Below are 26493 nucleotides of genomic sequence, written 5' to 3'. Positions count from 1 at the left end.
TCTCGGAATTGTGACCTAAACCACGTGCCAGTGTGGTGAGAAATCGATATTTCGTACAGTTTAAGAGGTTGCTGAGGAACTGAGCAGGAGGGAGGTCTTCAGATTTATGGATCAATGGGTTCCCTTCCAGGCAAGTGGGAGACCGGGACAAACAAGACCATTTGCATCTGAACCGGACGGGAACCAATATCTTCACGAGGAGGTTTGATGGTGTCACTTGGCAGAGTTTGAACTGGAGTAGCAAGTGGGAGAATGTATGTATGACAAAACAGTCTGAAAAGAACGACAACCGATATCAGGCTAATAAACATGGTGGGACTGATGGGCTGAAATGAGGTTATTTCAACATTAGGAGTTTGTGTTGTCCGACGGACAGGGCTGGCAGCTCAACATTCCTGGGTTTCATTGTTTTACATGTGAGTGGGGGTTAAAAGATGCAGAGGTTACCCCACTGGGAATGTCACAGCAAACTGGAGGGTTCATTTTCAGAGGCAATCTGCAGTTACATTGTTGAGATATTTGTTTGGCCCCACAATAACTAGTTCCCTAGAATTACTGGAACATGCTTAATTCTGAGATGCACAAGATTTCTTCAGTGAATCCGAGGAGTGTTTGAAACATTATGTACAGGGGCCCAACCAGAGTTGAGAACATACGGTAACTAGTTTTGGAAATGAGATAGGGCAGGTGACAGCTGAGAATCAGTGAACATTTTGGGAACAGTATTCACAACTTTGTTTTTCTTAGTTACAAGTAAAAATAAAATTAGATCTGGTATGAAGGTACTAATCTGCAGGAGGACAACTCAGGACGGAGAAGTCAGGAGCCAAGGGGCATTGATTGGGAGCAGCCACTGTCAGACAAGTCCACATCTGACATATGGGAGTTGTTTACAGACCAGCAACTCTGGGTTCAGGATCAGCATGTTCCGGTGAGGAGTGAGAAGGATGCTGAGAAAGGGAACTTTGGGTGAGCAGGGAGATCCTAGATAAAGACAAAACGATATGAAGCTAAAATCAGACTGGATACCTTTGGAATATAAAGATGGCAGGGAAATGCTAAAGCAGGTGATAGGAAAGGCCAAATGGGGCTACAAACTGTCCTTGTAATATGGGACAAAAGATAATCCCAAGGCCTTTTGATTTGTAACTAGAGAATGGAAAGGACGACTCAAGATTAAAGGAGGAATGATGTGGTTGAAGTCAGACCAAGTGGCTGAGGTACTGAATGAGTACGTTGTGTCAGTATTTACTGAGGAGAAGGAATTGAATGGCAATGAAAACAGAGTGGGACATGCTAATATGCAGAGATGTGTTGAGATTAAGGAAGAGGTCTTGCTGGGATATTTGAAAAGCAATAAGATGGATAAGATTTCAGGACCTGAAGGCATATATACTACAATAGTCAAAGAAGCAAGTGAACAGATTTCTGGGGATTTGACAAGGAACAGTGTGTGCTAAATTACAACGTGAGGTCCCACAGGACTGGAGTGTAGCAAATGCTACAACTTTGATCAAGAAGGGAAATAACAAGAATCCAGGAGCTGCAGCTCCTTTTGGACAGTGTTAGGGAACTGGAGATGCAGCTCGATGACCTTCGTCTGGTCAGGGAAAGTGAGGATGTGATAGAGAGGAGCTATAGGCAGGTAGTCACTCCGGGGCCTGGGGAGACAGATAAGTGGGTAACAGTCTGGAGAGGGAAGGGCAAGAGGCAGATGCTAGAGAGTACCCCAGTGTCTGTCATACATAACAATAAGTACTCCTGTTTCAGTACTGTTAGTGGGGGGGTGGGAAACAAGCTACCTGGAGGAAAAACAGTGGCCACGCCTCGGGCACAGAATCTGACCCTGTGGCTCAGAAGGGCAGGGAAAGGAAGAGGATGGCAGCAGTGATAGGGGAATCTATAGTTAGGGGGTTGGACAAGCAATTCTATGGACGCAGGAAAAAAACACGGATGGTGATTTTGCCACCCAGGTGCCAGGGTCCGGGATGTTTCTAATCGCGTCCATGATATCTTGAAGTGGGAAGGAGAACAGCCAGAGGTTGTGGTACATATTGGTACCAACGACATATGTAGAAAAAGGGAGGAGGTCCTGAAAACAGACAACAGGGAGTTAGGAAGGAAGTTGAGCAGCAGGCACTCAAAGGTAGTAATCTCGGGATTACTGCCTGTGCCACGTGACAGTGAGTATAGGAATAGAATGAGGTGGAGGATAAATACCTGGCTGAGGGATTGGAGAAGGGGGCAGGGATTCAGATTTCTGGATCATTGGGACCTCTTTTGGGGCAGGTGTGACCTGTACAAAAAGGACGAGTTGCAATTGAATCCCAAGGGGACCAATATCCTGGCAGGGAGGTTTGCTAAGGCCACTGGGGAGAGTTTAAACTAGAATTGCTGGTGGGTGAGAACCGAACTGAAGTGACGGAGGAAAGGGAGGTTGGCACTCAAATAGAGAAAACTTGGAAAAGGAGAATAGACAGGTGATAGAGAAGGGACACACTCAGACCGATGGTTTGAGGGCTGCAGAAATGGAAGAAGTCATGGAGGGGTTGTCTACGGAGACTCTTTGGGGAGAAGTTAGGAATAGGAAGGGGTCAATAACTCTACAGGGTGTTTTTTTTAATAGACCACCCAATAGTAACAGGAACATCGAGGAGCAGATAGGGAGACAGATTCTGCAGTGGTGTAACAATAGCAAGGTTGTTGTGGGGGGAGATTTTAATTTGCCCAAATGTTGAATGGCATCTTCCTAGCATGAGGAGTTTAGATGGGGTGGAGTTTGTTAGGTGTGTTCAGGAAGGTTTCTTGACACAATATGTAGATAAGTCTACAAGAAGAGAGGCTGTACTTGATCTGGTATTGGGAGATGAACCTGGTCAGGTGTCAGGTCTCTCAGTGGGAGGGCATTTTGGATATAGTGATCACAATTCTATCTCCTTTACCATAGTATAGGAGAGGAATAGGAACAGACAAGTTAGGGTAACATTTAATTGGAGTAAGGGGAAATATGAGGCTATCAGGCAAGAACTTGGAAGCATAAATTGGAAACAGATGTTCTCAGGGAACATTCTAATGAGACAGGGAAAGGATGGGAGGGTACAGGTACCGTGGTGTACAAAGGCTGTTGTAAATCTAGTCGAGGAGAAAAGAAGAGCTTATGAAAGATTCAAAAAAACTAGGTAATGATATGAATCTAGAAGATTACAAGGATTGCAGGAAGGAGCTTAAGAATGAAATTAGGAGAGCCAGAAGGGGCCATGTGAAGGCCTTGGCAGACAGGGTGAAGGAAAACCCCAAGGCGTTCTATAAGTATGTGAAGAGCAAGAGGTCAAGATGTAAGAGAATAGGACAAATCAAGTGTGACAGTGGAAAAATATGAATGGAACCGGAGGAGAAAGCAGAGGTACTTAATGAATACTTTGCTTCAGTATTCACTACAGAAAAGGATCTTGGCAATTGTAGGGGTTGTAGCATGGATGAAATCACTGGAGAGACAGAGTTACTGGTAGATACAAAGCAGCTTCTTTATTTGACACAACAAGGTACAGGAGGCATCATATGGACAGAGATGCTTTCGGTAGAAAGAACTGCTAGCCCATTGCGGGCTCGATATTTATATGCTAAACACAAAGGCAATTGCTACTTAAAAATTTATAGACAATGCACACACAATGCTTCCTTTCGATGCTACATAAAAAACATCACACCTTCTGACTTCATCCTTGGTATCCACAGCCTTTAGGAATGCAAGTTAAATCCACAGTACGTTTATTTAGCATTTTACATGCTACAATAGAAGACAATTAATATTTATGAAGTATAGATAATACTGTCTTCAAAACTACAGCATCTGGTCAAACTACGGCGCCAGAAGCATCTGGTATTCACACCTTTTTCGGAAGCGCATTGTTGAGGACTCAATCCACAGTACTTTGTCAAATAGAAGTCTGGTGGCCAAAGTGATTTATGTGTAAACTAATCATCTACCCAAAAATACTCACTCTAACAGTAGGGATGACTTGCAGGCAACTGAAAAGCTTGAGCAGATCGATATTAAGGATGTGCTGGAGCTTTTGGAAAGCATCAAGTTGGATAAGTCACTGGGACCGGACAGGATGTACCCCTGGCTACTGTTGGAAGTGAGGGAGGAGATGGCTGAGCCTCTGGAGATGATCTTTGCATCTTCAAGGAGGATGGGAGAGGTTCCGGAGGTTTGGAGGGTTACGGAAGTTGTTCCCTTATTCAAGAAAGAGAGTAGAGATAGCCCAGGAAATTATAGACCAGTGATTCTTACTTTGGTGATTGGTAAATTGATGGTGAAGATCCCGAGAGACAGGATTTATGTACATTTGAAGGGGCATGATATGATTAGGAATAGTCAGCATGGCTTTCTCAAAGGCAGGTCATGCCGTATGAGCCTGATCAAATTTTTTGTGGATTTCACTAAACACATAATGAAAGTAAAGCAGTAGGCATAGTGTATATGGATTTCAGCAAGGCATTTGAGAAGGTACCCTATGCAAGGCTTATTGAGAAAGTAAGGAGGCATGGGATCCAAGGGAACGTTCCTTTGTGGATCCAGAATGGGCTTGCCCACAGAAGGCAAAGAGTCGTTGTAGATAGGTCATATTCTGCATGGAGGTCGGTGACCAGTGGTGTGCCTCAGGGATCTGTTCTGGGACCCCTATTGTTCATGATGTTTATAAATAACCTGAATGAGGAAGTGGAGGAATGGGTTAATAAATTTGCTGATGACACAAAGGTTGGAGGTGTTGTGGATAGTGTGGAGGGCTGTCAGAAGTGACAGCGGGACATTGGGAGGATACAAAACTGGGCTGAGAAATGGCAGATGGAGTTCAACCCAGATAAGTGTGAGGTGGTTCAGTGAGGTAGGTCAAAAATGATGTCAGAATATAGCATTAATGGTAAGACTCTTGGCAGTGTGGAGGATCAGAGGGATCTTGGGGTACATGCTCATAGGATACTCAAAGCTGCCAAACAGGTTGATTCTGGTTAAAAAGGCATATGGTGCATTGGCCTTCATCAACCATGGGATTGAGTTTAAGAGCCGAGAGGTAATGTTGCAGCTATATAGGACCCTGGTCAGACCCCACTTTGAGTACATGCTCGATTCTGTTCGCTTCACTACAGGAAGCATGTGGCAACCATAGAAAGAGTGCAGAGGAGATTTGCAAGGATGTTGCCTGGATTGGAGAGCGTGCCTTATGAGAATAGGTTGAGTGAACTCGGCCTTTACTCCTTGGAGTGATGGAGGATGAGAGGTGACCTGATAGGGTGTACAAGATAATGAGAGGCGTTGATCGTGTGAATAGCCAGAGGCTTTTTCCCAGGGCTAAAATGGCTAACATGCGAGGACATAGTTTTAAGGTGCTTGGATGTAGGTAGAGAGGAGATTTTTTTTTATATATAAACGTAGAGAGTGGTGATTGCATGGACTTGGCTGCCAGTGGCCATGGTGGAGGCGGAAATGATAGGGTCTTTTAAGAGACTCCGGGATGGATACATGGAGCTTACAAACACAGAGGACTATGGGTAAGCCTAGATAATTCTAAGGTAAGGACATGTTCCGCACAGCTTTGTGGGCTGAAGGGCCTGTATTGTGCTGTAGGTTTTCTATGTTTCTATGGGCAGGGCAGCCTCATTTCTGTGGTAGGGAAGCTACTGAGGAGGATATTGAGGTACAGGATTTATGCACATTTGGAAAGGCATGGCCTGCTTAGGGACAATCAGCATGATTTTGTGTGGGCAGATCACGCTTGACAAAGTTGCTCGAGGTTTGTGAGGTGGTGATATAGACTATAAGATATAGGAGTAGAATTTGACCATTTGGCCCATCGAGTCTGCTCCGACATTTCATTGTGGCTGATCCATTTTCCCTCTCAGCCCCAGTCTCCTGCCTTCTCCATATGTCCCTTCATGCTCTGACCAATCAAGAATCTATCAATCTCTACCTTAAATATACATGAAGTCTTGGATCAAGAGCTGCCTGTGGCAATGAATTCCACAGATTCACCACTCTGTGGCTTATGAATTACCTCATCTCCACATTCTACAAGGATCCTCCTCTACTCTGAGCCTGTGTCCTCTGGTCTTAGATACTCCCATCCTCTGCACATCCAATTTATCAAGGCCTTTCACCATTTGATATTCCAGTGAATACAGGCCCAGAGCCATTAAACACTCTTCATATGACAAGCTGTTTAATCCTGGAATAAGTTTCGAGAACATCCTTTGAAACCCAGCCAGTTTCAGCCCATCCTTGCTAAGATAAAGGGCCCAAATCTGCTCACAATACTCCAAGTGAGACCTCACCAGTGCTTCATAAATTCTCAACATTATTATGATTGGTGCAGATATTGTGGGCCAAGGGGCAGTTTGCCATCTATTCCATATTGTCTATTGACGAATATGTTTGATCTACCAGCTATTGCAGGGACATGGTTACAGAGACTGGGACTGGGAATTCGACCTTCCATCATGTTCAATGTTCCACACGGAATCGGCAACATGGAAAAGAGTATGGTGGATTTGTTCATAATGTGCTGGTGAGGGGGTGGATATAGTGCCTGTAAGAAGTATTCAGTCTCCTTGGATGTTTTCATGTTTTATTGTTTTACAACGTTGAATCATGGTGGATTTAATTTAAAACACTGATGATCAGAAAAGACTGTGGTGTCTAAATGAAAAGATCTTTACAAAGGGATTTAAACTAATTACAAATATAAAACACAAAATAATTGATGGATTAGTATTTACCTCCATCAATTCAGTAATTAGATGATGCACCTTTGGCAATAATCATAGTAGACTCTGTGTGGATAGGTCACTATCAGCTTTGCACATCTGGACATTACAATTTTCCCCCTTCTTCTTTACAAAACTGCTGAAGATCTGTCAGAATGCATGCAGTTTGTGCGTGAACTGTCCATTTTACGTCCAGCTTTAATTGGATTGAGGTCTGGACCATGAACGAGGGGTCACAGTTTGAGGATATCCAGAACGAGGGGTCACAGTTTGAGGATAGAGGGGAAGCCTTTTAGGACCGAGATTAGGAAAAACTTCTTCACACAGAGAGTGGTGAATCTGTGGAATTCTCTGCCACAGCAAACTGTTGAGGCCAGTTCATTGGCTATGTTTAAGATGGAGTTAGATATGGCCCTTGTGGCTACTGGGGTCAGGGGGTATGGAGGGAAGGCTGGGGCGGGGTTCTGATTTGGATGATCAGCCATGATCATAATAAATGGCGGTGCAGGCTCGAAGGGCCGAATGGCCTACTCCTGTACCTATTTTCTGTGTTTCTATGTTTCTATGACTTGGCCACTGCAGGACACTAACTTTGTTTTAAGGCGTTCCTGTGTAGCTTTGGTTTTGTGCTTGCGGTCATTGGCTTCCGCCAAACTTAGTGTTCAGTTTGATGGTCAAAAAGGGCAATTTTGCTTATGTCAGACCATAGAAACTTCTTCCAGCTGACTTCAGGGTCCGTTACTTCTTCTGGCAAATTCCAGGCAAGGCTTCATGAGAGTATTTTTCAGTGGCTTTCTCTTCACCACTCTCCCAAAAAGCTGTGACTGGTGAAGCACCTGGGCAACAGTTGTTGTCTGCACAGTCTCTCCCATCTCAGCCACTGCAGCTTGTAACTCCTCTAGAGTTGTCACAGGTCATGTGGAGCCTCTTTCACTTGTCCCCTTCTTGCACCGTCACTCAGTTTTTGAGGATGACCTGCTCTTGGCAGATTTACAGCTGTGCCATATTCTTCCCATTTCTGGATGATTGACAAAACTGTACTCCAAGGGTATTCAGTGACTTGAATCCATCTCCTGACATGTGTTTTTCAATAACCTTTTTGCAGAGCTGCTTGGAGTGTTAATTTGTCTTCATGATGTAGTTTCTCCCAGGATACTGACTCGCCAGTAGTTGGACCTTCCAGATATAGACATATTTTTACTACAATCAATTGAAACACCTTGACTACACATGGTGATCTCCATTAAACCGATTATGTAACTCCTAAAACCAAGTGGCTGCACCAGTGATGATTTGGTATGTTATACAGAGTGATACAGACTCATACAGAGCTGTGTGTGTCCGACAGAGTGATCAGTAGCACTGGGGCTCCACAGTCTCCCTTTCTCTTCACCATTTACACCTCGGACTTCAGCTACTGCACAGAGTCTTTTCATCTTCAGAAGTTTTCTGATGACTCTGCCATAGTTGGATGCATCAGCAAGGGAGATGAGGCTGAGTACAGGGCTACAGTAGGAAACTCTGTCACATGGTGTGAGCAGAATTATCTGAAGCTTAATGTGAAAAAGACAAAGGAGCTGGTGGTAGACCTGAGGAGGGCTAAGGCACCGGTGACCCCTGTTTCCACCCAGGGGGTCAGTGTGGACATGGTGGAGGATTACAAATACCTGGAGATACGAATTGACAATAAACTGGACTGGTCAAAGGACACTGAGGCTGTCTACAAGAAGGGTCAGAGCTGTCTCTATTTCCTGAGGAGACTGAGGTCTTTTAACATCTCTCAGATGATGCTGAGGATGTTCTACGAGTCTGTGGTGGCCAGTGCCATCATGTTTGCTGTTGTGTGCTGGGGCAGCAGTCTGAGGGTGGCAGACACCAACAGAATCAACAAACTCATTCGTAAGGCCAGTGATGTTGTGGGGATGGAACTGGACTCTCTGACGGTGGTGTCTGAAAAGAGGATGCTGTCTAAGTTGCATGCCATCTTGGACAATGTCTCCCATCCACTACATAATGTACTGGGTGGACACAGGAGTACATTCAGCCAGAGACTCATTCCACCGAGATGCAACACAAAGCGTCATAGGAAGTCATTCCTGCCTGTGGCCATCAAACTTTACAACTCCTCCCTTGGAGGGTCAGACACCCTGAGCCAATAGGCTGGTCCTGGACTTATTTCCTGGCATAATTTACATATTAATATTTAATTATTTATGGTTTTATTACTATCTAATTATTTATGGTGCAACTGTAATGAAAACCAGTTTCCCTCGGGATCAATAAAGTATGACTGTGAGTACTATTAAAGGGGGTGAATAATTATACAGGTAATTGTTTTATGTTTTTATATCTGTAATTTATTTAGAGATCTGTTTTCACCTTGACACAAATGAGTTTTTTAACTGTTGATTAGTATCAAAAAAAACCCAAATTCAATCCAAGCAACAGGAATTCTGCAGATGCTGGAAATTCAAGCAACACACATAAAAGTTGCTGGTGAACGCAGCAGGCCAGGCAGCATCTGTAGGAAGAGGTGCAGTCGACGTTTCAGGCCGAGACCCTTCGTCAGGACCCTTTAATCCACTGTGATTCAATGTTGTATAACAATAAAAGATGGAAACTTCCAAGGGGCATGAATACTTTTCATAGGCACTTTACATGTACAGACAGTGATGGTGAAAGGGGGAGGGAAAGAAGACATGGGGAGGAGTGGTCTCAAGATCCTCATGTGTTCCTCCCGATGGGATAAAGCACAAAGAGGGGAAATATGAAAGAGAGATGAGAATGGAACTGTGAATATCATGCGAGATTTAATCAGAAGCAGATTAGGGTAGCGCTGCATCGAGTATCTTTGCTCTGTGAGCTGCAACAACCACCATCTGCTGGTGGCAACCCATTCGGTCCCTGACAGCTGTTTCAACCGATGGTGGGGTAGCAATGGGACAAGCTCCCACTTCCCATTAAATGCTGCCAATGGTGTGTGTCTCAAATTGCCTTTGTCAATCAAGTCCAGCTCCTGGCTGTTACATATGGCTTAGCTACTACACCCGATGAACTGTTTCTAGTGACAGAGGAAGGTGCAAATGGGTTTTCTGGTGTCTTATAACCAACTGCTATGGGCAGATAGGGCTCGTCAGCCATACTTGGCAGCTCATCTAGTAGAAGCATAATTCTGATCTCAAATCTCCACTGGCCTGTGGCTAGACCCATTCATGGGGAAGACTTCGGGAGTAAACCCTGAGGAACAATCCGGAGCTGGATTCCCTGTCAGCCCTGTGTTCAATGCAGACTGGCAATCCTGTAACACCGCTGGTGCCTGATTGCATCGGTCTCTGCCATTGCTTTGGATTCATCAGCTGTGTGGAGAGCAGGGGCCCCTGCATGGACAACTGCTTGCTTTAAATATCATACTTCCCTTACTTGCATATCGACTTCGAAACTCAGGTGCAATATCCATGGTTGACCCTGACCAGCGGAGGGCCATCACCAACATGTCTGTACCTGGCCTCGTCTCATGCTACAATGAGGCCGAGTACAGGTTGGATGAGCAATACCTCATATTCTGACTGTGTAACCTCCAATCTTGATGGCATGGACATTGATTTCTCCAAATTCAAGAACAACTACCTCCTGTTTCCACAACCCGCCCCCCCCCACTTTTTCTCTGAGGTTTTCCCCATTCTAGTGGCCATTTAACCCCTTCACCTCTCCTCATGCACCCTCATGACCTGCTCATCATCTGTCTCTGGTTCTCCACCTCCTTCATGTCATCCCATGGTTCGACACTCTCTCCTATTAGATTTCTTTCTCTTCATCTCTTTGCCTTTTCTGCCTGTCACCCAGCTCCTCACATCATCATCCCTCCACAAACCACATGTTCCCCACCCCTCACCTGTTCTCCTCCTCCCCCTCCCCCACCACCTTATTCTGGCTTTTGTCCCTTTCTTTCTAATCCTGATGAAGGTTCTCAGCCTGAAATGTCGACTGTTTGCTGAGCTCCTCCAGCGTTATCTGTGTGTTTGGTTCAGTCTCTGTATTGATTAAGCTAATCAAACTGGTACAGTGGAAGAGGAATTTGTGGAATGGTCAGAGACAGTTTCTTACAGCAGTATCTTACCCATGAACGGGCCATTTCAGATGTAATCTGTGTAATGGGGTGGGATTACAGAGAGACCTTGTGGTGAAGGATCCCTGAAGAAGTGATCACAATGTGGGAGATCTCCAGATCACAGATTGAGGGTGAACACCAGGGTCCAGAACCAGTGTCCTCAACCTAAATAAAGTCAATTACAGAGACGTGACAGTGGAGTTGTCTGGGGCAGATGGAGTAAATAGGCTCAGGGACAGGACAGTAATGAGCAGTGGCAGATGTTTAAGAAGACTGTATGTAACACTCAGCAGACGTTGATCCCAATTAGATAGAGGGATCACAGAGAGCAAAGAACACTCTGTGGTCAAAGGAGGCAGACAAGAGGATCAGGATTTTTCCAGGATCAGTGATGAGACAAAAGCTAAAACTAACAAGGAAAAAGCAGACAAGTTAACTCCAATAATCTGCATTAGTGTTCACAGTGGGGACACAACAAACATCCCACAGATATCTGATGGAGACATTTCAACATTGTGCCATAATGTGTAACAATCACCATCTCAAGGGGAAAAAAAAACTAATGGGACTAAAAGCAAACATTACTTGGTTCCAATGACCTGCACTGGAGGGTTTCACAGGAAGTCTGGAGAGAAAGTAGAGACATTGAAGTTTGTCAAAACTCACTGTTACAGAAAGGTCCCAGTGGAGTTGAAAACCATTGTTGAAGAAGGGTGGAAGATGAAAAGCAGGTAACTGTAGCCCAGTTAACTTCACTTCAGGTACTGGAGTCTATAATCTATAAAGAAATAATGTCATTTAGAAAAGTTTAATGTCATTGAAATGTCACCAGGGTTTACAGTCAAATTCACACAGCACAGAAACAAGCCCTTCAGCTCAAATGGTCCACGCTGACCAAAGTTCCCATCTGAGCAAGTGGTCTGTAACCCCCGCACCACCACATTATGATCAAGGTTATTCTCCTCCTTGTCCCATTTCCTTGCATTTAGCCCAGATACTTCAAAACCTTTCCTTTCCATCTACCTGCCCAAGTACCTTTTTAATGTACCTGACTCAACCACTCCCCCCAGCAGCTCATTCCATTTACTGACCAGCCTCTGTGTGGAAAAGCTGCCCTTCAGGTCCTTATTAAATCTCATCTTAAACCAATGTCCTCCAGTTCTTGATTCCCCAACACTGGCAAGAAGACTGTTCTCTTTGAGCCAACCCAGGTCCCTCATGAATTTATACGCCTCTGCAATATCAGCACTCATTCTCCAACATTCCAGGGAAAATTGTCTGAAACACCTTTCCACAAATCTCCTCTGCACTCTTTCCAGCTTAATGCTGTCTGTCATACAGCAGGGTGACCAAAACAAATCACTCTGGTCGACAGTGAATCTTCTGAGCTCCAGGGTGGACAAGATCAATTGTGTAATAAGGACACACTTGTGTAATAAGGACACACTTCTGTAAAAACACTGACACTGTATACCAAGGACACTGAGCTGCCAGAGCACAGCACCGGCCAGTGAGGACACAGACCAGTACAACACCCAGCTCTCTACTGCAAAGTTCAAAGCTGAAAGTAAATGTACTATCAAAATACATTTCAGTCACCATATACAACCCTGAGATTAGTTTTCTTGTGGGCATACTGCTGGTTTGTTAGTGCGGTAGGGGAGGGTTAAACTAATTTGGCAGGGGGGGGGGAGGTTGTTGGAACCAGAGTGAAGGCAGTCAGGATAGGATGGAGGGTAAAAAAGCAAAGATAGCATGCAATTGGACTGTCAGGAAGGGCAGGCAGATGATAGGACATAACTGCAGCCAGCAGGGTGAGTATCAGTGCATGAGGGATGCAGAATGAAAGGGTAGCAATACTGTACTCAAAGTGTTATATCTCTATCCACAGAGTATGAGAAATAAGGTGGATGATCTTATTGCCCTATTACAGATTGTCAGATATGATGTCATGGCCATCGCTGAGTCATGGCAGAAGGATGCTTGCAGTTGGGAGCTAAATGTCCAAGGTTACATGTTGTATCAGAGAGATAGGAAGGTAGGCAGAGGGGGTGGCATGGCTCTGCTGGTAAAGAATGACATCAATTCAGTCAAAAGTTGTGATATAGGACCAAAAGATGTTGAATCATTCTGCGTTGAGTTAAGAAACTGCAAGGGTAAAAGGACACTGATGGCAGTTATATACAGGCCTCCAAACAGTAGCTTGGATATGGACCACAGAATACAACAGGAAATAGCAAAGACGTGTCAAAAGGGCAACGTTATGATAGTCATGGGAGATTTCAACATGCAGATAGATTGGGAAAATCAGATTGGAAATAGATCTCAAGAGAGTGAGTTTGTTGAATACCTAAAAGATGGCTTTTTAGAACAGGGATCAGCTATATTAGATTGGGTGTTATATAATAAACCTGAGATGATTAGGGAACTTAAAGTAAAAGAATCCTTTGGAAATAGTGATGACAATATGATTGTGTTCAACTTGAAATTTGATAAGAAGAAAGTAAAGTCTGACGTATCAGTATTTCAGTGAAGTAAAGGATATTACAGTGGTATGAGAGGGGAGTTGGCCAAAGTAAGTTGGAAGCAAATGCTGGCAGGGATCAAGCAGAGAAGTAATGGTGTGAGTTTGTGGGAAAAATGAGGAAGGTGCAGGATAGATCTATTCCAAAAAAATGACGAGATCTCAAATGGCAAAATGGGGCTGATGAGTGAAGTCAAAGGTAATGTAAAAGCACAATGCAAAAATTAGTGGTAAGACAGAGGATTGGGAAGCTTTTAAAAGCCTACAGAAAAAATAATCGGAGGGAAAAGATGAAATGTGAAAACAAATGTCAAACAATATCAAAGTGGATAGTAAAAGTTTTTTCAAGTATGTTAAAAATAAAAGAGAGAATAGAGTGGATATAGGACCGCTGGAATATGAGGGTGGAGAAATAATAATGGGGACAAGGAAATGACAAATGAGCTAAATGGGTATTTTGCATGAGTCTTTGCGGAAGACACCAGCAGTGTGCCAGATGTTGAACATAGAACATAGAATAGTACAGTACAGGCCCTTCAGCCCACAATGTTGTGCTGACCCTTAAACCCACCATCCCATATAAACACCCACCTTAAAGAGTGTAAGGGTGTGAGGGAAGAGAAATGAGTGCAGTTACTATTACAAGTAAGAAGGTGTTCAAAAAGCTGAAAGACCTGCCGGTACATGTCACCCGGACCAGATGTATTGCACCCTACGGTTCTGAAAGAGATAGCAATAGAGATTGTGAGGTCATTAGTAATTATCTTTCAAAATCATTGGACTCTAGCATGGTGCCAGATGACTGGAAAACTGCAAATGTCACTCCACTCTTTAAGACTCCAGGAAAGCAACAGAAAGGAAATTATAGACCAGTTAGCCTGAACTCAGTGGTTGGGAAGTTGTTGGAGTCAACTGTTAATAATGAAGTTATGGAGTACTCGGAGACACAGAACAAGATAGGATGAATACTGCATGGTTTCCTCAAGGAAAAATCTTGCTTAGTGAACCTATTGGAATTCTTTGAGAAGATTACACGTAGGATAGACAAAGGGGATACAGTCCATGTTTTTTATTTGGACTTTCAGAAGGCCTTTGACAAGGTGCCACATATGAGGCTGCTTACCACATTAAGAGCCCATGGTATTACAGGAAAGTTACAAGCATTGACTGATTGGAAGAAGGCAGTGAGTGGTGATAAAAAGATCCTTTTCTGGTTGGTTGCCAGTAAGTAGCGGTGTTCTGCAGGGGTAGGTGTTACAACCACTTCTTTTTATGATATAGATGATGAAATAGATGGCTTTGTTGTCAAGTTTGCTGATGATATGAAGATTTGTGGAGGGGCAGGTAGTGTTGAGGAAATGGGTAGGCTGCAGAAGGACTTAGACAGATCAGGAGATGGGCAAGAGAGTAGCGAATGAAATACAATGTCAGAAAATGCTTGGTCATGCACTTTGGTAGTAGAAATAAATGTGCGGAACTTTTTCTAAATGGGCAAAAATTTGAGATGCAAAGGGAATTGACAGTCCTCGTGCAGAACAACCAAAAGATTAACTTGCAGATAGAGTTGGTGGTTAGGAAGGCAAATACTATAATTAACATTCCTTTCAAGGGGTCTCAAATATAAGAGCAGGGATGTGATGCTGAGGGTTTATAAGGCACTGGTGAGGCCTCACCTTCAGTACAGTGAACAATTCTGGGCTCCTCATCTAGGAAAAGATGTGGTGGCATTGGAGAGGGTTCAGAGGAGGTTCATAAGGATGATTCCAGGATTGAGAGTGTTAGCCTCTGAGGAATGTTTGATAGCTCTGGGTCTGTACTCACTGGAATTTAGAAGCATGAGGGGAAGGGTGGTCTCATTGAAAGACCTAGACAGAGTAGATGTGTGCAAATACAAGGGAGAAAATAATAATAATCATAAAGAAATAAGAAATAAATAGAGAACATAAGATGCAGAAGTCGTGAAAGTGAGTCCATAGATTGTGGGAAACAGTTCAGTGATGAGTTCAGTGAAGTTAAATGGAGTTATCTCCACTGGTTCTGGTTTAAGGTGACACTGGTGAATCTCTTTTTCTAGTAAATGAATAGCCTGTAACTTCCCTTTGGACTTGGAGGCAATTTGATGTGGCAGAAGAGAGGTGAGGCAGCGGACCCATCACTGAGAGTGAGGAAGACACGAAGGTCGGTTGATTTAAACGCCGGGACCAAATGGAAAAGTCAGGTACAGGCCAAATTGAGGCAGCGGGGACCAGGCCCCAGATCGTATCGAAGCAACTGAACCCAGTGTTTGGATGATGATTTAGGTGCCAGGCCAGATTGAAATGGTCAGTGTGTTGGGCCCGAGGCCAGGGACGAGCCGGTTCAGCTCACTGCTCCATTCTGCGCTGAACTAAGCATTTCTGAGGATTTCAGTTCAAAATGCTACAATATTTGCTTGCATTAATTGCTTGCGTGATTTATTTTCCTTTCTGCACATTGGGAGTTTGACAGTCTTCTTATTTTATTAGTGGGTTCTTGTGGCTTTCTTTGTTTTATGGCAGCCTGTTTGGAACAAACCTCAAGTTTGTAGGTCATTCAGCTCTTCGAGCCAGCACCGCCATTCACTGTGATCATGGCTGATCATTCACAATCAGTATCCAGTTCCTGCCTTATCCCCATAACCTTTGATTCCACTATCTTTAAGAGCTCTATCCATCTCTTTCTTGAAAGCATCCAGAGACTTGGCCTCCACTGCCTTCTGGAGCAGAATATTCCACATATCCACCACTCTCTGGGTGAAAAAAGTTTTTCCTCAACATTCTAAATGGCCTACCCCTTATTCTTAAACTGTGGCCTCTGGTTCTGGACTCAGCCACCAGCAGGAACATGCTTCCTGCCTCCGGCGTGCCCAATCCCTAAATAATCTTATATGTTTGAATCACATTCCCTCTCATCCTTCTAAATTCCAGTATACATAAGCCCAGTTGCTCCAATCTTTCAACATATGACAGTCCCGCCATCCCGGGAATTAACCTTGTGAACCTACATTGTACTCCCTCAATAGCAAGAATGTCCTTCCTCAAATTTGGAGACCAAAACTTCACACAGTACTCCAGGTGTGGTCTCACCAGGGCCCTGTACAACTGCAGAAGGACTGCTTTGTTCCTATACTCAATTCCCCTTGTTATGAAGGCCAGCATGCCATTAGCTTTCTTCACTGCCTGCTGTACTTGCATGCTTGCTTTCAGTGACTGATGTACAAGGACACCTAGATCTCGTTGTACTTCCCCTTTTCCTAACGACTCCATTTAGATAATAATCTGCCTTCCTGTTCTTACCACCAAAGTGGATATCCTCACATTTATCCACATTAAATTGCATCTGCCATGCATCCGCCCACTCACCCAGCCTGTCCAAGTCACCCTGCATTCTCATAACCTCCTCCTCACATTTCACATTGCCAGAGTAATAAATGTACTTTGAACTTTGGTTCAAAAACCTGATGGTTGAGTGATAAAATAAGGTAAGAAATTTAACAAAACTCAAAACTGATGCTCTTTTAATTACAGGCCAGGATGCAGAAGAGTGGAAAATGAGAAGTATTCTTCCCCTTTTTAAGAACTGCAATAGGGACAAGACAGGAAACTATACCCTGGTGACTCTTACATTAGTGGGAGGGATATTTTTGGAAATGATTTTTAAAGATAGGATCAACTTGTATCTGAGAAAGCATAAACACACACATACCAGTATAGCCCCCCCCCCGCGACCCCCACCCCCTTACATCAGTTTCTGCACCATTTTTACTATTTAATATACGTATAAATTATTTACCATCATTTATTTATTCATAGAAAACAGAGAAATCTACAGCACATTACAGGCCTTTCAGCCCACAAGGTTGTGCCGATCATGTTACCTACTCTAGAAACTGCCTGGAAATTCCCTCGTGCATAACCCTCTATTTTTCTAAGCTCCATGTACCTACGTAAGAGGCTCTTAAAATACGCTATTCTATTTGCTTCCACCATCCATCGCCAGCAGTGCATTCCACACATCCACCACTCCGTGTGGAAAACTTACCCCGAACAACCCCTCAGTACCTATTTCCAGGCACCTTAAAACTATGCCCCCTCATGTTAGCCATTTCAGACCTGGGAAAGGTCCTCTGACTATCCACAAGATCAAAGCCTCTCATCATCTTGTACACCTCTATCAGGCCACTTCTCATCCTCCATTGCTCCAAGGAGAAAAGGCCAAGATCACTCAACCTATTCTCATAAGGCAACATCCTTGTAAATCTCCTCTGCACTCCTCTTCACATCCTTCCTGTAGTGAGGTGACAAGAACTGAACACAGAACTCCAAGTGGGGTCTGACCAAGGGCTTTACCTCACAGCTCTTGAACTCGATCCCACAATCTCCTGTCACACTCAGCTCAATAATAAGAAAATGCTTTGAGGGGCTGGTCAAGGACTACATCTGCAGTGTGCTGACACCCACACGGGACCCCCAATTCGCCTACTGACACAACCAATCAACGGCTGATGCAATAGCCACAGCTCTGCACATTGTCCCTGGAGAGGAGGGATGCTTATGTCAGAATGCTGTTCTTGGGCTAAGGTTAAGCATTCAACACCATAATTCCCCCCAGCCTCCACAAGAAGCTTAGAGACCTCAGACTTCATCCTGCCTTCTGTAGCTGGATCCTGGACTTCCTGTCAGATTGCCGGCAGGTGGTAAGAGCGGGCTCCCTCACCGCTGTCCCTCTGACCCACAACACAGGTGCCCCTCAGGGCTGTGTACTGAGCTCCCTTCTTTACTCTCTATATTCCCATGACTGTGTCGCCACCCACAGCTCCAATCTGCATATTAAATTTGCTGATGACACTGCACTGATTGGCCTAATTTCAAATAATTATTAGGCAACCTACAGAGAAGAAGTCATCACCCTGACACAGTGGTGTCCAGAAAACAACCTCTTTGACAATATCGCAAAAACAAAGCAGCTGGTTGTGAACTACAGGATGAATAGAAACAGGCTAGCCCCTATTGACATCAATGGATCTGGGGTTGAGAGGGTGAACAGCTTTATGCTCCTCGGCATAAACATGACCGAGAATCTCACGTGGTCTGTGCATACCGGCTGTGTGGTGGAAAAGGCACAACAGTGCATCTTTCACCTCAGACGGTTGAAGAAATTTGGCGTGGGCCCCAAATCCTAAGAACTTTCTATAGGGGCACGGTTGAGAGCATCCTTACTAGCTTTTTAAAACTAAAGGAAATAGTTTTAAGGTAACAGTGAGAAGGGGATCTGAAGTGCATATACTTCACACAGAGAATAACTGGTATCCCGAATGAGCTGCCAGAGGTGTGGGGAGCAGAAACCCATAAAGTCTCTTTACATTATTGTCGCCAAACAATTGATACTGGAGCGTACAATCATCACAGGGATATTTCATTCTGTGCTTCGCGCTTCCTGGACTACAAATCGATGGTAAATATTAAAAATTTAAATTATAAATCATAAATAGAAAAGGGAAAGTAAGGTAGTGCAAAAAAAAACGAGGGGCAGGTCTGGATATCTGGAGGGTACGGCCCAGATCCGGATCAGGATCCGTTCAGTACAGCACAGTACAGGCCCTTTGGCCCACAATATAGTGCCGACTCTCAAACCCCCCACCTTAAATTCCTCCATATACCTGTCTAGCAGTCTCTTAAATTTCACTAGTGTACCTGCCTCCATCACTGACTCAGGCGGTGCATTCCACGCACCAACCACTTTCTGAGTAAAAAACCTTCCTCTAATGACCCCCTTGAACTTCCCACCCCTTACCTTAAAGCCATGTCATCTTGTATTCAGCAGTGGTGCCCTGGGGAAGAGGCGCTGGCTGTCCACTCTACCTATTCCTCTTAATATCTTGTATACCTCTATCATGTCTCCTCTCATCTTCCTTCTCTCCAAAGAGTAAAACCCTAGCTCCCTTAATCTCTCAGCATAATTCATACTCTCTAAACCAGGCAGCATCCTGGTAAATCTCCTCTGTACCCTTTCCAATGCGTCCACATCCTTCCTATAGTGAGGCGACCAGAACTGGACACAGTACTGTACTACAAGTGTGGCCGAACCAGAGGTTTATAGAGCTGCATCATTACCTCGTGACTCTTAAACTCTATCCCTCGACTTATGAAAGTTAACACCCCAATAGCTTTCTTAACTACCCTATCGACCTGTGAGGCAACTTTCAGGGATCTGTGGACATGTACCCCAGATCCCTCTGCTCCTCCACACTACCAATATCCTGCCATTTACTTTGTACTCTGCCTTGTAGTTTGTCCTTCCAAAGTGTACCACCTCACACTTCTCCGGGTTGAACTCCATCTGCCACTTATCAGCCCACTTCTGCATCCTATCAATGTCTCTCTGCAATCTTTGACAATCCTCTACACTATCTACAACACTTCATGAAAACTTCCCAGGGACCTGTCGTTCACTGTGTACATCCTGGCCTGGTTTAACCTCCCAAAATAAAGTCACTAATTTATACAGAAATGAACCAGCCCCTTCGGTACAACTCATCCATTCCGACCAAGTTGTCGACCTGAACTCATCCCATCTGCCCTGCATTAGGCCCGTATCCCTTTCAACCTTTCCTATCTATGTGACTGTGCAAATATGTTTTAAATATTGTACAAAAGGCAGAGAGCCGGTGCAGTGAGGCGCTGACAGACACTCACTGTTCCGCGGGCAGGAAGAGGAGAGGCGGATCCCATAGTGGAGCCGAAACCCCAACAAGTAGAGACCGACTCCCCTTCTCTGCAGAGCCGTGCCGTCCATCCCGGATTTACCGCCCCGCCCCGGACCAGGCCGTTTCCCAGGAAACGATGTCGGCGAAGGGGGGCCCTCTGTGACGTCAGCGCGCCAGGGTCGTAATCATATTGTGTCACGTGCCGGAGGGGCGGTGGGAGCTGTCAATCACTGGAGCAACTGGGAAACTTGCGAACATTGTAAATAGAATGGGGACAGTGGGAGATTTCCGGGATCGGTGTCCCCACCCCCACGGGAGTTGAGTGTGTTATAGACAGTAATATTCATATTTTAATTTGACTCTTCACGGTCTTAGAAATATTTAATGTTTGTATTTTGTATATTTTTATGTGGATAATATTTTGTAATTTTGGGGAAAACACGTTTAACTGGATGACTGAACACTCCGTGAAAAAAGAGCGTCACGGGAAAATATGGTCAAAGTCAAAAGTTGAACCCAAGGTAAGTTGTTATTATAGTATGTATATGTCACCATATGGTTCAAAGTACGATTTATTCTGACAGTACATACGTGAAACCATATACAACCTACTTGGAAGGAGGTACAGAGGAGATGTCAGGGGTAAGTCTTTTACGCAGAGAGTGGTGAGTGCATGGAATGGGCTGCCGGCGGCCGTGGTGGAGGCGGACACAATAGGGTCTTTTAAGAGACTCGTGGATGGATACATGGAGCTCAGAAAAATAGAGGGCTATGGATAAGCCAAGGTAGTTCTAAGGTAAGGACATGTTCGGCACAACTTTGTTGGCCGAAGGGCCTGTATTGTGCTGTAGGTTTTCTATGTTTTTATGTTTCTACAACCCTGAGAGTCTTTTTCTGCGGGCATTCTTAACAAATATATAGAAGAGTAACTGTGAACTGTAAACATGAGGAACGATAAACTGTAAGCAAACTGCAAATGCAGAAAAATAAATAGCAATAAATAACGAATATGAAAGAACAATATAACAGAGTCCTTACATGAGTGTAGCTATCCCCTTTTGTTAAAGACACTGATGGTTGAGGGGTAGTAACTGTTCTTGAACCTGGTGGTGCGAGTCCTGAGATACCTGTACCTTCCACCTGATGGCAGCAGTGAGAAAAGAGCATTGCCTGGGTGGTGAGGATCTTTGATGATGGATTCTGCTTACCTACATCTATGTTTTGTGTAGAGGTGCTCAGTGGTTATGAATGTTTTACATGTGATGTAGCTGGGCTGAATCCACTAGCTTTAGAAATATAGAAACATAGAAAATAGGTGCAGGAGTAGGCCATTCCGTCCTTCGAGCCTGCACCGCCATTCAGTATGATCATGGCTGATCATCCAACTCAGAACCCTGTACCAGCCTTCCCTCCATATCCCCTGATCCCTTTAGCCACAAGGGCCATATCTAACTCCCTCTTAAGTATAGCCAATGAACTGGCCTCAACTGTTTCCTGTGGCAGAGAATTCCACAGATTCACCACTCTCTGTGTGAAGAAGTTTTTCCTAATCTCGGTCCTAAAAGGCTTCCCCTTTATCCTCAAAATGTGACCCCTCGTTCTGGACTTCCCCAACATCAGGAACAATCTTCCTGCATCTAGCCTGTCCAATCCCTTTAGGATTTTATACGTTTCAATCAGATCCCCCCTCAATCTTCTAAATTCCAACAAGTATAAGCCTAGTTCATCCAGTCTTTCATCATATGAAAGTCCTGCCATCCCAGGAATCAATCTGGTGAACCTTCTTTGTACTCCCTCTATGGCAAGGATGTTTTTCCTCCGATTAGGGGACCAAAACTGCACACAATACTCCAGGTGTGGTCTCACCAAGGCCTTGTACAACTGCAGTAGTACCTCCCTGCTCCTGTACTCGAATCCTCTTGCTATAAATGCCAGCATACCATTCGCCTTTTTCACTGCCTGCTGTACCTGCATGCCCACTTTCAATGACTGGTGTATAATGACACCCAGGTCTCGTTGCACCTCCCCTTTTCCTAATCGGCCACCATTCAGATAATAATCTGTTCTCCTGTTTTTGCCACCAAAGTGGATAACTTCACATTTATCCACATTAAATTGCATCTGCCATGAATTTGCCCACTCACCTAACCTATCCAAGTCACCCTGCATCCTCTTAGCATCCTCCTCACAGCTAACACTGCCACCCAGCTTCGTGTCATCCGCAGACTTGGAGATGCTGCATTTAATTCCCTCATCCAAGTCATTAATATATATTGTAAACAACTGGGGTCCCAGCATTGAGCCTTGCGGTACCCCACTAGTCACTGCCTGCCATTCTGAGAAGGTCCCATTTATTCCCACTCTTTGCTTCCTGTCTGCCAACCAATTCTCTATCCACATCAATACCTTACCCCCAATACTGTGTGCTTTAAGTTTGCACACTAATCTCCTGTGTGGGACCTTGTCAAAAGCCTGTTGAAAATCCAAATATACCACATCCACTGGTTCTCCCCTATCCATTCTACTAGTTACATCCTCAAAAGATTCTATGAGATTTGTCAGACATGATTTTCCTTTCACAAATCCATGCTGACTTTGTCCGATGATTTCACTGCTTTCCAAATGTGTTGTTATCACATCCTTGATAACTGACTCCAGCAGTTTCCCCACCACTGATGTTAGGCTAACCGGTCTATAATTCCCTGCTTTCTCTCTCCCTCCTTTTTTAAAAAGTGGGGTTACATTAGCCACCCTCCAATCCTCAGGAACTAGTCCAGAATCTAAAGAGTTTTGAAAAATTTGTAGGATTTTTCACTCAAAGGCGTTGATGTTCCTATACCACGCCGTAATGCAGCCAGTCAGCACACTTTCCACCACACATTTACAGAAGTTTGACAAAGTTTTCGACGACCGGCTGAATCTCTGAGAGTCCTGAGGAAGTAGAGGCACAGTCAGGCCTTCTTCACAATAATATTTATATGATGGGTCCAGGACAGGTCCTCAGAGAGTGACACACAGAAATTCAAAGTTACTGACCCTTTCCACCTCTGATTGTCCTTTGATTACTGGCTCACGGGCCTCTTGTCTTCGCCTCCTAAAGCCACAATCAGTCCGTTGGTCTTATTGACATTGAATAAGAGGTTGCTGTTGTTATAGCACTCAGCCAAGTTTTCAGTTTCCCTCCTGTATGCTGATTAATCACCCCTTTGATACAGCCCACAACAGTGGTGTCATCAACAAACTTGTAATTGGTGTTGGAAGTGTACTTGGCCACACAGTCATACTGTAGGTGTAAAGTGAGTCGGGGCGGGGGGGAGCTAAGCACACTTCCCATGATGCACGAAAGAAAGGGAATTCTGAAGTATGAGTGAGTGCCCTGATTATTTGTCTGAATGGTTATGTGAGAGTCACTGCCCTTGGCATCTAAGAGAACTCCGGTGGCATGTGTGTTCACACGTTATGGAGCAGAAAGAATGAAGTATGTTGAGAAGTGGGTGGAATGGAAGAAGGGAGTGCTTGCAGAAGTACAGATATAAGGAGAAAGGTGTGAGGAAACTTTCAGGTGCCCTGTGGTGTTCACCTGGAGTGAAATACAAAAACAATTAGTTGCTTCTCACAGTAAGAGCAGAGAAGATGAAATAAGGGCAGAGAAAGAGACTCAGAAAGAACAGGAAAATGTAATCACATCTACCTCAGTGTGTAAGAAGACAAAACCTGTACCAATGTCTGAGTAGAAAGTAGTAGGAACCTGCTATACCCCTGCCTCCCACAGGTACGGTTACAACAAAGCCCACCCCAGTCGTGTCTCCTGAGTACTCGATGAGGTAGGTGTAAACCTCTCAATAGCACGATGGGAGAATGAGCAATATGGAGACTTTTATGCACTTTGAACTAAAATGGTATGTTATATTGAAGTGTTTCCTTCACACTCGCAGTGACATACGATACACAGTATTGCAAAAAAAGAAAATGAGCATGTTAATGAATTTGTAAAGTAGACAAACAAGGTCTTTCAGAAGTTTACGGATTTACTCCATCGTAATGAATGTTATTGTAAATGATGAGTAAAAGAGCCCAGGTTAAAGAAAATGTAGAGTGTTACTTCCTTGAGATGAAAAGAGGTAAGTAAAATTCTGAGTGGTTTACAATAATTCCAGATGAAATCAAGTGATTCAAACTGTTAAGGGAATGGATAATATTTGTGTGAGGACTGGAGACTCCCTGGACTGCTCTACCATTATCTCATTAATATTGATTGTTGTATAAAAATATTGTGAAAGTTGCCCAATACAATTTGAATGTTATTTTAACTTGTATTCTGTTTTACGTTTAATAAAAATGACAGTGACCACATTGTTGTTGTTCATTACTAGATTAACTTCTGTTTACAAATTCACTCTAAATTTACTTTCAACATCACATGCTTTACATGCATTTGACTTGTCACCCACTTGTGACTGGTATTATTTTTTGTTTTGAAGAGCGTATAGCATTGTTTACAAAAAGCTATTCTAAATGTATGGATTTTGCAGTTCTTTGAATCACTTTAGTAAACATGGGGATGTTGGTGGTGGACACGATAGGGGTAAAAGTTGGAGACGGCAGTGAGAGGTACACTTTGTTTATGGACAGTCTGGTCACTGAGCTCAAAAATGCCGACTGTACCAAGGCAGCTTTGATAACAGTCAGTTTCAGCCTCCACCGCCATCACCACCAGAGACTATGAAGTTTACTTTAAATTATCATTTCCCAAACTGTACTCTGGAATCTGTACAATTGTAATTCTGCCTGTTGTAAAGTGGCACCTGATGTAAGTCCACATGTCAATTTTTGGAATTGATGGCTTCTTCTCCTGATCTGCTACTGGGAGAAGTGTTAGTGGATATGTGGTTTCTGTGCCTCATGTCACAGATGAGGTAGCACAGCTCCTGTTCCACTCAATGAACATGACCCTTAGTTATGAATGCATGTTGGTACTAAACGGTCGAGTTGTTGAGTGTGCTGTAAGGGGGCCCATACATTCGGAAAGTGGGTTAACAGTGCAGTCTCTACCCCTCAGTTGTACTGTGTTTTAATCTGTTTACCACTTTGATAAGAAGATTAGAGCTGTGAAGGGAGCACTGGACCGCACTGCCCAGAGAAATCACACTAGCCAATGGAACTGCTTTGAACGATGGCAATAAACTTCTCATCATGGACTGCATGAATCCTCAGCTCTGAAGCTGCTTCATGAGGATGAGGGTGAAGTCTGTTACTGCAACTACGGGGTGATGGGATCAGATTTAGGTTCCAACACCTGTAATGTCTATGTCACCAGTGATCCTATAACTTCTGTTAATGGCACTTACAGTATTGGATGGCAGGCTCACTGCTGTTTGCCAAGGGTATCCCCTTTGCCTTTAAGTGGAATCTTTGGCCTGAACCAGAGCTGTCAAGCAGTTATTGATATTTGGCGTGTGTAGCAGAAAATACTAACACCTGCCAGCATTGAACGACGAAGGAGACTGATGATTGTTACTGGATTGTCGTGTTCCTGTTCTGGGGACCTACCAGGTGGGCTCCTGAAAACATCAGTATGACCCCAGTGCTGCAGTAATTGGCTAACAACACTTCCAGAGTGCTACATAATACAAGTATAATCATCAAAGACATTTCTGACAAAGTGGCAGCAAGCTGCATCATGGCCTTTCAAATCTGAACAGCATTAAACTTTCTGTTAGCCGAGAGGGGAGGAACTTGTGCAATTATTGGACTGAAATGATGCAAAACATCTTTGATATATCTGAGAACATCGTCGATTTTATCCGTGCGGATCCCGTTAGAACAGGGGTGTCAAACTACCGGCCCGCGAAGGGCCCAGTCCGGCCCGCGGGATGATTTGTGGAATAAAAGTATATTCCCGACCATTTATTATGCATCTGTACGGCAGCCGCTCCTTCTCCTATCGCTGTCTGTGCCGCCTGCTGCGCCGGCAGCTTGCTGTGCGCACTTAGAAAACAATAGGCGGCAGTTAAACGCCCCCTGTGCATAAGCACTTTCCGCCCTCTGAAGACCACGAGGGCCCCACTTACGTCGTCAGACATAGTATAAGCACACAGAGTACTCAGGTAAGTAATGTCTGTCTCAAGGCTGAACCTGTTTGCTACTGTGGTTCAAAATGCTTTCCAAGAAAAGAAAAGTTGACATCGAAGGTCAGAAATTCAACGATAATTGGAAAGATCGTTTTTTCTTCTGTGAGGTCAACAGCACAGCACGCAACAAGCGGCTGTGGCAAAAGAGTGCAATACCAAATGACACAATGAGACGTAACACGGAGAAAAATATGACATGTACGCATGGTGGATGTGGTTTTCTGGGAATCAGAGCGACAGG

At 44.2% G+C, this 26493-nt stretch overlaps 2 protein-coding genes across 3 annotated transcripts in view; one reads left to right on the top strand and one right to left on the bottom strand.

The window, feature by feature from the left end:
• The window catches only part of LOC134339649 (late histone H2A.2.2-like), a 410959-nt gene that overhangs the window by 33526 nt on the left and 350940 nt on the right, over positions 1-26493 (bottom strand). The window lies entirely within an intron of this gene.
• Positions 1-26493, top strand: part of LOC134339661 (histone H2B-like) — a 241813-nt gene that overhangs the window by 57645 nt on the left and 157675 nt on the right. The gene's annotated exons all lie outside the window — the stretch shown is intronic.

Source organism: Mobula hypostoma, chromosome 30 (assembly GCF_963921235.1).
Source record: "Mobula hypostoma chromosome 30, sMobHyp1.1, whole genome shotgun sequence".
NCBI classification, from domain to species: Eukaryota; Metazoa; Chordata; class Chondrichthyes; order Myliobatiformes; family Myliobatidae; genus Mobula; species Mobula hypostoma.
The sequence above is the reverse complement of the archived record's forward strand: the minus strand, read 5'-3'. Positions and strand labels throughout refer to the sequence as shown.